Source organism: Canis aureus, chromosome 15 (genome assembly GCF_053574225.1).
Source record: "Canis aureus isolate CA01 chromosome 15, VMU_Caureus_v.1.0, whole genome shotgun sequence".
Lineage (NCBI taxonomy): Eukaryota > Metazoa > Chordata > Mammalia > Carnivora > Canidae > Canis > Canis aureus.
Genome location: NC_135625.1, coordinates 52686842 through 52699845, shown reverse-complemented (window position 1 = coordinate 52699845; position 13004 = coordinate 52686842). Strand labels below are relative to the sequence as shown.

General features: G+C 39.3%; 1 pseudogene; it reads right to left on the bottom strand.

Annotated features, from left to right (window-relative positions):
• Positions 1 to 7349: 7349 nt before the first annotated feature.
• Positions 7350 to 8470, bottom strand: LOC144284172 (Y-box-binding protein 1 pseudogene; annotated as a pseudogene).
• Positions 8471 to 13004: the final 4534 nt, after the last annotated feature.

The following is a 13004-nucleotide window of genomic DNA, read 5'->3' as shown; positions in this document are numbered from 1 at the left end:
AATATAAATAATAGTGAAAGGGAATAGAAGGGAAGGGAGAAGAAATGTGTGGGAAATATCAGAAAGGGAGACAGAACATGAAGACTCCTAACTCTGGGAAACAAACTAGGGGTGGTGGAAGGGGACGAGGTCGGGGGGGTGGGGGTGACGGGGTGACGGACACCGAGGGGGGCACTTGACGGGATGAGCACTGGGTGTTATTCTATATGTTGGCAAATTGAACACCAATAAAAAATAAATTTATTTAAAAAAACAAATATTCATAGCAGTATTATTCATAATAACTAAAATAAATGGAAATAATCCCAATGTCCATGAACTGATGAGTGCATAAACAAGATATGGCTTGTCTATACAATGTAATATTACTCAGCCATAAAAAAGGATGAAATGGTGATGCAAACCTCAACATAGATGAACCCTGAGAACATATGCTAAGTGAAAGAAGCCCACATATTGTGTGATTCCATTTATATGAAATGTCCAGAAACTAGATTAGTCATTGCTTAGAGCTGGGAATGGGCAATGGGAGATTGTCAGGTAATGACTACAGGATACAGGATTTCTGTTTAGGATGATGAAAATTTGTAAAATTGATTATGGCGATGGATGCATAACTCCGTGAATATGCCAAAAGTCATTGAACTATATACCGAATTATATGATATGTGAATTATATCTCAATAAAGCTGTTACAAAAAAAAATTAAGTAACTTGCTTGCAGAAGTCTCGTTTTCCTGCTGAGGATCGGGGTCCCCGCAGGTGGGGTGAATATGGCGGAGGGTCAAAGGATGACCAAGTGGATGGAGACTGTGAAGAGCGAGCAAGCGAGGAATTTTATAGGTGGAGAAACGTGTGCATGGGAGATTGCGTGGGCTTGCCACCTGAGTTCGCTCCTTGCTCTCATGAATGATGGAACCTGATGCGGAAGGACGGATGTTCTCTTGCGCCTTGGAAGTGTTTAAAGAATTCCACCACCACCCCCAGTGGAAAAAAAAAAAAAGGCGAAATCGATTTTTAAAGTCGGCGATTTACTTTTTAAACGAGGAGAGATAGTCCTGTCTCCGAGAGACTAATAGGTTAAGATTGTCAGAAAGTTTTCTTTATTGCATAAATAGGACAGCAGTTGGAGAAACGAATGAATTGTCAGGCCTTATGGATGTCCAAGTAATTCCTTCAATGACTTTTTTCATCCCCCACCCCCCTCGCAAGGTGCACATGCTTCCTGGTAGAAGGTACACACGTGTTACGTGTTTTTTGGTCAGGTTTGATCTGGTTGGTAGTGAAATGAAACAGAGGCCCAGCAAAGGTGGGCGGAGGCAAGCTTTTATTTTTTTTTTAATTTTTATTTATTTATGATAGTCACAGAGAGAGAGAGAGAGAGGCAGAGACACAGGCAGAGGGAGAAGCAGGCTCCATGCACCGGGAGCCCGATGTGGGATTTGATCCCGGGTCTCCAGGATCGCGCCCTAGGCCAAAGGCAGGCGCCAAACCGCTGCGCCACCCAGGGATCCCCGGAGGCAAGCTTTTAATGGGATGCGCTCTCAGGCAAGGCCCTGCAGCCTGGGAAGTCGCGCCCAAAGGGAGTACCTGCGAGCTTTTTTTTTTTTTTTTTTAAGATTTTATTTATTTATTCATGAGAGAGGCGCAGAGACACAGGCAGAGGGAGAAGCAGGCTCCACGCACAGAGCGCGACATGGGACTCCATCCCCGGTCTTCAGGATCACGCCCGGGGTCTCCAGGATCACCGACCCCACCCCACCCCACCCCTGGGCCTCCAAGATCACCCCCTGGGTCTCCAAGATCATACTCGGGGTCTCCAGGATCACACACACCCCCACACCCCCACCCCTGTCTCCAGGATCACCCCCTGGGTCTCCAGGATCACGCCTGGTGGAAGGCAGCGCTAAACTGCTGAGCCACCGGGGCTGCCCACAGGCCAGCTTTTTAAGGGGAGGGGTAAGAGGCTGTGTCCCAATGGGGTGATAGGTATTAGGGCCTGTTACTGGTGGAATCTGTATGGGGCGATAACTGCTTATGCCCTTATATGGGGGTTTGGATAAGGTGTGGTTCCAGTTTCCTGCATAGGTCCTGTTCCCCCCCCCCCCCATGTGTCCTCGGATGGTCTGCTGGTGGCAGGAAAATCCCAAGGCGAGGGTGAGAAGACGGAGGGTCCACCGCCACTTTGTTGGTGCCTCCCAATGCCCCTTGATCCCCCCAGCCCAACAGTTTTCACTCAAAACAAATGGCCAGACTTTGGGGTGCTGGGCTGGCTCAGTCTGTGGAGCATGTGACTCTTGATCTCTGGATTGTGAGTTCAATCCATGAATATTTGGATTGTGAATATCTGTGAATTGTGAATATCTGTGAATTGTGAATATCTGGATTGTGAGTTCAATCCATGAGTTCAATCATGAATATTTAGGATTTTGGGTTTCTCACTCCCCTCCCTTACACAAACATATGTGAATAAGATTGTGCTGTATAGATTGTTTCTATAACTTGCTTTTTTTAACTTTACAGTCTGAAGATCATTTCAAATTTCTACACATAAATGTACTTCATTCCTGATAACAACCACGTAATAGAGTAACAGCTCTGTGATGTGAACATTTGTTTTTTAGGGGGAGGAAGGAAAGGAAAACCAAATTTTTTCTTGTTTCCATATGGATGACCAGTGGTACCAACAACTTTCATTAAATGGTTCATCTATTTTTTTCCCAATTTGAAATGCTACCTGTAGCTGTTACCAGATTTCCATATATGCATGGATCTGCTTCAGATACTGTTTAATTAATTGATTTGTCTCTTTCTGACACTCTTTTGATTTCTATATCTCTATGTCTTGCTATCTAAGTGTAAGTCTACTTTCCCTTTTATTTCTCTTTTCAAATTGTTTAGAATATTCTTATATATTTACTATTCTATATATTTTTTCATAAGGAAACAAAATATCTTTATTACCTTCCGTAATGTATTTAGAGATTTGCTTCTCAGTAGCAATTTGAATAGGAATACAAGTACTTTTTTTTGCACGATCATATATATTCTAGTCAGAATCTATAATGTAAACTTTAAACAGAGAAATACCGCATCACTATCCATGTGTATTTTGTGATCATTTTGTCAAGTTCTTTTAAAAAATCTAATGGTGACTTTTAAAAATGAAATTAAGTATTTTTGAACAGGAAACACATGGGTCTGATGCAAAATTCAAAGTGTATGTGGGCATGCTGGAAAATAGTCAAAGCAGACAGCACGTAGATGCTAATAGCTACTAGAAAATGAATTTATGATCCTTATGTTCTTAGTTTAACGATTCATTCTGTCTTTGGTCTGTACCTCTATTTATCTCTTATTTTTATTATAGTTAATGGTATATATAATTGTATCTCTCTCCCCAACTGAAATGTGAACTTCCTGGGGACAGTATTGTGTTCACTTCTCTTTGCAGCTTGGTGTCACGAATACAGCCCAAAATTTGGGATACCATTAAGGAGAGAGAAAAAGCTGATTTTGATAAAGAAGAAGTGACCTATATTGAGACTGGGATCTAGCAGGAGTAGACACTGAAAATAATCATCACTTAAAATATATAAACAAGCATCTGCCTCCTAAAAGGAGAGACTTGATATATGTGGAGGCAAACCATCCCTGAGTTCCAGGTAAACCTAACTTTGCTTTAGTTGTGCAAATGCAGAATAACCTTTTTGGAATGGAGCTGTGGTCTAGGAGCTAAAGTACTCTTCGTGGTTCTATGACATTTGTCTTCATGCTAGAAGGAACTGTGTATCTGAATATTATGTTTCCTTTAGATCCTCATTCATAGAAATATTTGCTTCCTAGATTCCAACCATCCTGTGTAATTACATCTGCATATTCTTGTGCCATATCTGTAGTTACACCATTTATACTCTTAGTTGCCTACAGGAAATTAAAAGACCCTGAAGATTGCTGAAATAATATGTAAGCCTGGTTATCTTTTCATGGAACTGTGCTGATTTTGGTGCTGTCTGACACTGATTGGCCTGTTGATAGCACATGGTTTTATTCAAGATGGACTATCCTGGACTCTGACGACACTAGTGATATTGGGTGGCTGTATTCTTGTATACCACAATACATAGCATACTGAAAACACATGAAATATTTCTTGAGTAGATTAAATATGGCACACCTGGGTGGCTCAGCAGTTGAGCATCTGTCTTCCACCAAGGGTATGATCCTGGAGTCCCGGGATTGAGTCCCACATCAGGCTCCCTGCAGAGAGCCTGCTTCTCCCTCTGCCTATGTCTCTCTGCCTCTCTCTCTCTCTCTGTGTGTTTCTCATGATTAAATAAATAAGATATTAAAAGAAAATTCTACTACCCTCAGAAGAATCTCAATCCTAATTCCTCCAAACATACTTTATTTAATCTTTTTTTTAAGAGTTTATTTATTTATTCATGAGAGACACAGAGAGAAAGAGGCAGAGACACAGGGAGAGAAGCAGGCTCCATGCAGGGAGCCTGATGTGGGACTCCTCCCTGGAACTCCAGGATCATGTTCTGGGTGCGAAGGCAGACGCTAAACTGCTGAGCCACCCAGGCATCCCAGTAGTAGAATTTCTAGTCTGCTGGGAAGAATTCTATCCACAGAGAAGAAACAGGAATATAGGATATTGAGGAAGGAAAGCCAAATTCTACTCTGAACTGCAAATAATTAATATCTACACTCCAGGACTGTTGGACTGGAGCTGGCTTGTTGTGTTATGTTGGTTCTTGGCTGGCAAAAACTGATTGCCAAGTTTTCAAGAAACTTGCAAGCTGGTTGTTAGACTATTAGTAGCTTAAAATTGGCCCTGGTGGGAGTATTTATACTATGGAAATCTATCAGATAGAAGCAAACATCGCAATGGGCTTTTTCTAGCAGGTAGAAGCAAACACTGAAATGGGCCTCTCTCCCCCTAGAGAGCTAGTTGTTAATCATCTACAGGCACATTACTGACTCTAGGTAAAAGAGATGGACTCAAACACATTCCTCATTTGCCTGGGACAGTCTCATTATACTGCAGTTTTCCTGATGTAGGTATTAATAGCCCCGCTTTCACTGCTGAAAGTGTCTACTTTGCACAATATATATTTGGTTATTCTAGCTCAAGGGCACTCTTATGGAGCAGTAAACTGTCCTCTGGCTTGTGGTCAGGCTCAGGGACTCCTTAGTATAAGACCCCAGTTGAGATTTGGACCTACAGAGTTTGAGAAACACCACATTCAACTATCCTCTTGTTTAACATCTTTAATTCATTGTCCTAAATACAGTGTTAATTAAAAATCCATTTTCAAAAAAATAATTTCACTAATTTTAATGGGAAGAATTATGATGCCTTAAATCCCAGCCCAAGATCTTATATAATTTTTGCAGAAAAATATAACAACTAAATAATACAAATGTGTATAAGTAACAAGTGATAATTTGAAAATAAACAAACATGATTTGCATGTAAAACCTAATGTAATGAAGGTTAACTGTATTTGCCAAAAGATGAATTAAAGACCTGGTGGTGGGTGGAGGAGGAGGAAGGAGGGGAATCTAATGGACTTTCAGCCAGACATTCTGGGTCAGAGTGAGACACACCTGATAATTTTCTCTTTCTTGAGACTACAACCAGAAGCAGCTTCTTTTGTGGGCATGATCGATTTCCCAAAATATATGACTGAGTCAGAATTTTTCTTTATCTTCTCATAATTTGCAAAAACTTTATATACAATATGATGAACTCTCCTTTGAAGGAAAAGTATATTCATTTAGCTTCTCTAGACTGCATGACCAGAAGGTGCTATCTGCCATTTCTTTTTATAAAAGTGTAGTACTATAAAAGTATGAGTGTGCTGGTGAAAGTATAAATCAGTTCAATTTGAAATATGTAGCAAAAATCCTTTTGTTAAGTTATTCATTTATTTATTTACTTAAGTAATGTCTATATCTGATGTGGGACTCAAACTCATGGCCCTGAGGTTAAGAGTCACATACTTTTCTGACTGAGCTAGCCAGGCACCCCACAGCAAAAATTTTAATTGCATGTAGACGTTTGACCTCAAAATTCTACTCTTAAACTTTATTTTATGGAAAAGTATGCACAAATTTAAATAATTGCATATGCACAGTTTTTTTAAAAAAAAATCATAGCAGTAGTTATGATAGCCAAACAAGTAGAAATAACCCATAAACCAGTACTAAGTTTGCTTAAGTAAAATGTGTTGTGATCATGTAATAAAATGCTATGTAGCCTTTAAATATTCTCTTGTCAATAGGTGAAATACTAAGTTTCAGAAGACAAAAAGAGGAAGAAGGAAAGAAGGAAGGAAGGAAAGACCTGAAAGTCTATATACCAGAAGTTTATATTTCACTGTTTTTTTCCTGAGTGAGAGTGCGGGTGATTTTCATTTTCTTCTAGGTGTTTTTCTGCTTTTCTAAGACTCTAGACAATACTAGGCAACAGATTTTCTATGTAAAAATGCAAAGCAACCCAGAGCATCCCCTAATGTCAACTATGGACTTTGAATGATAATGCTGTGTCATTACAGGTTCATCAGTTGTAATAAATGTACCACTCCGGTAGGGAGTGGTGATAGTGGGAGAAGCTATATATGTGTGAGAGTAGGGAGTATATGGGAAATCTCTGTACACTCCACTCAATTTTGCTGTGAACCTAAGACTGCTCTAAAAATGGAAGTTTATTAAAATAAATATAAATAAAAAAATAAATAAATAAATAAATAAATAAATAAATAAATAAATAAGGAATAAAAGGGGAGGAAGTCAAAGCATTAGTACTGGTGTTGGGTAAAGTAATGGATCCAGTAACTAACCTCCTGATTTTGTTAATCATCTCTATCCTGCTTGTCTCTTCTCTCTGAATTATATCTTCTTTAAAACATTGGAACTATGCATAGCTATAAGTTTACCTTCTATATGGTTCTTTAAATAATTTATGAAACATTTTACTATTTAAGAGAAGTAAAACTGTCTCAAAATTTTTTTTTATTTAAGGGTGCTTGCCCTTTGTTGACTTTTTTGAAAAAATCAAGTTGTAAACTTTTATCACAAATTAAAAATGAGGTTCTTAAAAATCTCAACTTGACCAGATATGAAACAATTTTAAAAACCTTTAAAGGTGTATTGAGAAAAAACAGGCTTTTTTTTTTTAATTTTTATTTATTTATGAGAGTCAGAGAGAGAGAGGCAGAGGGAGAAGCACCAGGAGCCCGACGTGAGATTCGATCCTGGGTCTCCAGGATCGCGCCCTGGGCCAAAGGCAGGCGCCAAACCGCTGCGCCACCCAGGGATCCCGGGTTTTTGTTTTTTTTTTTAACACGTTTATCATTACCAAAAAGAGACGTCTTTAGGTAAAAATAATAAAAAAAACTCCACGCTGCATAGATAATGCAGATAGTTCTATTTATCTGGTCAATGGGCAAAAAGCAAGCACTTAAGGTCTTCAGCTCCAATCTTTCGTTCATTTCTTTTTTTTTTTTTTTAATTTTTATTTATTTATGATAGTCACAGAGAGAGAGAGAGGCAGAGACATAGGCAGAGGGAGAAGCAGGCTCCATGCACCGGGAGCCCGACGTGGGATTCGATCCCGGGTCTCCAGGATCGCGCCCTGGGCCAAAGGCAGGCGCCAAACCGCTGCGCCACCCAGGGATCCCTCTTTCGTTCATTTCTTACTGCTGGAATTTCATCTTCATTTCTCCACGTTGGATGCCTAACCCGGATGGCGGTAGAGACGGTAAGCCGGCACGTACTCAGCCCCGGCCCGCTCAGCCTCGCGGACCAATTCTCAGCTGGTGGATCGGCCGCTTTCGTCTCTTTGCCACCTTGTGGTTTAGGGTTTTCTGGGCGTCTGCGTCCGTAATCGAAGTTGCGGCGGTACCGACCTTGCGGTGGCTGCGGACCTTGGGTCTCCTCTCCTTGATTGTCCGAATCTTCCTCCTTTCCATCCTGTCCAGGCTGTCTTTGGCGAGGAGGACCCCTACGGAATCGTGGTCTATAACCTCACGCATGCTGTGTCTCACTGGGCCACCTTGCTCTCCTGCACCCCGGTTGTCAGCACCTTTCCTCCCTTGTCCCTGCCCAGCAGGGTTGGAACACCGTGGTGGACGCCGGGGGCCTCGGCTGTGCTGAGGTGGGAGCCGCCGCCTGCGGTAGGGCCGGCGCGGTGGGGCGGGCCTGCGGGAGCTCGGGGATCCCTCCTCCTTTTCCCCACTCATTATTCTGGTAATTCTCTGGCGGCTGCGTGGAGGACCCCTGCGCCGCGGAGAGCGCCTATCACGGTTGCGGGCTGCTGCCTATCAACTGCCTGCCCTGGAACTCCACCAGGGCCCGTGCCAGCGGCTGCCTCCGCACCCTCTTCTCCCTCAACAACATCCAAGTCCACAGTCTCTCCATCTCCGACACTGCCAAGGTACTTCCTGGGCTTATCCTTCTTTTTTTTTTTTATAATAAATTTATTTTTTATTGGTGTTCAATTTGCCAACATATAGAACAACACCCAGTGCTCATCCCATCAAGTGCCCCCCTCAGTGCCCGTCACCCAGTCACCCCCACCCCCCGCCCTCCTCCCCTTCCACCACCCCTAGTTCGTTTCCCAGAGTTAGGAGTCTTCCAAGTTCTGTCTCCCTTTCTGATATTTCCTACCCATTTCTTCTCCCTTCCCTTCTGTTCCCTTTCACTATTATTTATATTCCCCAAATGAATGAGACCATATAATGTTTGTCCTTCTCCGTTTGACTTATTTCACTCAGCATAATTTTCAAAAGCATACAAGGGTGTACAAAACCAGTTACTTCGCTATCAAATAAGCCTTCTAACAATCCACCCCCACCATCTCAACAAGATTTGATTACTCTATTTTGGTCTTATCTGAAGTAATTTAGAAAGGAAAAAGAATCAGATTTAGTTAATACGATGTTAACATCACTATGCTACTTATAACCCATTATTGGTGGCAAACATTATTTGCATTAATCGTGATTTTATTTTATATGGAGAAAGTCATTACATATCTAAAGCAACAACTTCTTTTTACATAGAAATGGGGTCTGCAGCATATTTGTAAAGTTGGAGATTTTCAGAAGTCTCAGGACATATCTTTTCTAAGCACCTAGAGTTTGCTTTATAAGACTAGATTATTAGGATGACAATACTGCCACTAAATATTCTGATTTTTATTATACCCACTTAAAATATGTTCAACTACCTAGAGCATGGCTTAGAGTTAATCACAAACAAACTGAATTTGTCAACATCATTTTGCAAGCAGTATTATTATTTCCCAGTGAATATTTCTTCCATGGCTGATAACTGAACATTCTAATTGTAAATAGTACCATAAATTGCTGGAATCCATAAGAAATAATGTTTAAGGGTCAAAGAATCACACAGGCAATTGGCCATTTTTACACTGGAGTAACAAAGCACATAGTTTTTCAACACAAAGTATAAGAGCTTTCCATGCAGGCAAGCAAATAACCTATCAAAAAGCATGCTTACTCTGTATTTGGCAAGATAAAACAAAGCAGACCAAAAAGATCTCATGGAAAGAAACCTGTTAGGCTGCATATTCTGCAATGTCTTTGCAAGTAAACTATTTTTCTCTCCTAGAGAAGAAAATTGTTCACATTTCTCATTATATGCATGCACAGTACATCCCTGCTATGGCCCAGGTATTCAGAACCCGAGATCCAGACGTTCTGAGATATTGTGAGATATAGACATTCCTAATATATAAGATTATATAACACATGTAAACTCACCCTTCTAATCTTACATCTGGTAGACTTCTGTTAAGGGCAATCAAATCACTAGCCATAAGGTTAAACCGATTGATTTTAAACAGTTCTTTCATTTTCTCCTGGTCATCTTTAGGAATCAGCACAGCCTTTCCCATTTCTCCTGGCCCTTCTTGATTTCTTGAAATAACAGCTGTTAGACGCACACAGTTATACACACACATACAAACATACAGATAATGAACTGAGTAAACTCATGTGTTAGATTAGATTCTGCAGTCTATTATTTATACACTGGCTTAATAATATAATCATCAAGTCTTTATTGCTTACTTACAAACCATACACTACACTAATGAAACAACCTATTTTAATCCATTATCTCAATGCTGTGTGTTGTCTTTTAAGTCAAGAAGTATTATATGATTTGATTAATCATTAAGATTTAATAATTAAGCAAGTCAAACCCCAAATCTTAAAACTTCTCTGTCATATTTTTTTAATGTTTTATTTATTTATTTATTCATGAGAAACACACACAGAGAGGCAAAGACACAGGCAGAGGGAGAAGCAGGCTCCACACAGGGAGCCCGGTGTGAGACTTGATCCCAGAACTCGGGGATCACGGCCTGCGCCAAAGGCAGTGGCTCAACCGCTGAGCCACCCAGGCATCCCATCTGTCATATTTTTTTAAATAAAATTATTAGAGAAGGGATGAGCTTGGATACTGGGCAGACAAAGTTGTATAAAATAAAAGAGAACTTTTGAAAATACACCAAGATAAATTTATTCTCACATCCAACTAAATGTTTTGATATTTTACATGTCTCCTCCCACTACATCTTTATAAAAGCAAGCAACATTGATAATCCTTCATCTCAATTGCAAATTGACTCCCTGTCAAAGCATTTTCAAAAAATACAAGAACTAAAAAAAAAAATAATAATACAAGAACTTTCTTTTTTTTTTTTTTATTTATGATAGTCACACAGAGAGAAAGAGAGAGGCAGAGACATAGGCAGAGGGAGAAGCAGGCTTCATGCACTGGGAGCCCGACGTGGGATTCGATCCCAGGTCTGCAGGATCACGCCCTGGGCCAAAGGCAGGCACCAAACTGCTGCGCCACCCAGGGATCCCTACAAGAACTTTCATAGTGGTGACATATAATTTCAAATGTCAGTTGAATTTGAACACTATGTGCCCTGTAAGTGGAACTTCACAATAATATTCTAGGCTTGATTATTTATTAAGAGAACTTAGGATCCCATATAAGGCTAATGTTCTGGCCATTGCCCTACAAGTTATCGCTACACTAATGTCCCTTTTTGCTCCAAAGTACGTTTCAGGGGATCCCTGGGTGGCGCAGCGGTTTGGCGCCTGCCTTTGGCCCAGGGCGCGATCCTGGAGACCCAGGATCGAAGCCCACGTCAGGCTCCCGGTGCATGGAGCCTGCTTCTCCCTCTGCCTGTGTCTCTGCCTCTCTCTCTCTCTCTCTGTGACTATCATAAATAAATAAAAACTTAAAAAAAAAAAAAAAACAAAGTAAGTTTCAATGTGTGTGTGTGTGTGTGTGTGTCTGTATGCATATGTGTGTGTATGTTAATATATAATTTTGAAAATCCAGTCAACCCTTAATTCACTCCTCATAATAATGTTAAATTAAGTTAAAATGAAAGGAATGTGGTCTGGTCATGACTCTTTCAAAGTGTTATATTTCATAGTTCCTAACACATTAATTGTACTGAAATGAGCTTCCCACATTACTTAAGAGGGCAAATATTTGGATCCAGATTACCTTAAAAATTTGCAAAATTTACAAAGGATATATAAAGTTGTTAAAATAATTTTTAAATTATTTTATTTCATTTAAAAATTCCAAAATAATAAAATAGGCTTGAAACTAGAAAACAGTAAACAAACTTTTGTCTGCCTTGATATTTATAGTTAGAGAACGTCAAGCCTGATATTGCTAGGACTAATAAACAGCTGGATCACCCAGCTGACTATTCCCTTTGAAAGGTAATCCTGACTTTGGAATGGCATGAGTCAGACAATAAAGGAGAATAAGTGTCTCTGAGGACGTCCAGATATGAGCACCAAGAAGGTAATGAGCCTGGAAATCCTCTGATACACAGAAAAGTAGTAAGAATTGGGGAAAATTTTAAATGAAAAAATTATGTGTATCCAACCTGAAATTATTTAAAAAGCTATCATCTAAAGAAAGTTTTTAAAGAGCCTCATTCAGTTTATGAAGCAAAAATAGAAATGATGGCAGGAATTTTATGAGAAAGCACATTTTAATCAATTTAAGAAATAACATTCTAAAAAAAAAAGAAATAACATTCTAACAGCAATATTTTACTTTTGGAGTTAGTAGCTTATTATCCCCCAAATCAGATGAAGTTAGTGGAGTTGGCTTTCAGTGAATTTGTGTTCTTGGTGAGATGCTGGGTTCAGAGAAGTATTGAGGTTCCTTCTGTTTCTAGGGTTTCTTTTTTAAGTACTTATACCACAAAAAGTGTTAATGAATTTCCATAGTTCTAACTTTCAAATAAAGAACATATCAGGCTACATGATACCCACTTACCATTAATATTTTATATGTGTATCTTATTTTTTATTAAGGTTACAGACCAGAATATATCATCTATCTCTATGTGTGGAGATAAAAAGATACATTCATATACTATATCTATCTATAGACCAGTTTATGTCATCTATCTCTATAGATAGGTATGATATGCAGCTATATCTATATCTGTATCTATATCTCCATACATAGAGTTAGATGACATATTCTGGTCTATATCCTTAATGCCAGAAAAGCAGGATTAATTTTTTTTCTGATAAATTTTTTGACTTTGGCAGACAATAAAGAATGACCTTAAAAAACATTAAAATTCTGTTTCAGACATCTTATTTATATCTGTATTGACTTCATCCCTGTCTGTAAGTACTACCTCCTGTTTTTTCTTTTGGACTGAATTTCTCCATCTTGTCATTTTGTCCAGAAAGGAAAAGAAAAGGAAAATACAACAACAGTAACTACAACAAAACACAAAAACACTAAATCCTGGGTGTATTTTGGTCTGCTTGTTAAAAGAAACTACACCCCAAAATAAGAAAGAGATGAAAAAATATCTAGATAAAAAATAAATTACAATTAATAGGAACTATATATATACATATATATGCATATGTAAGAATTAAAAAGTAAAATATATTGAAAAA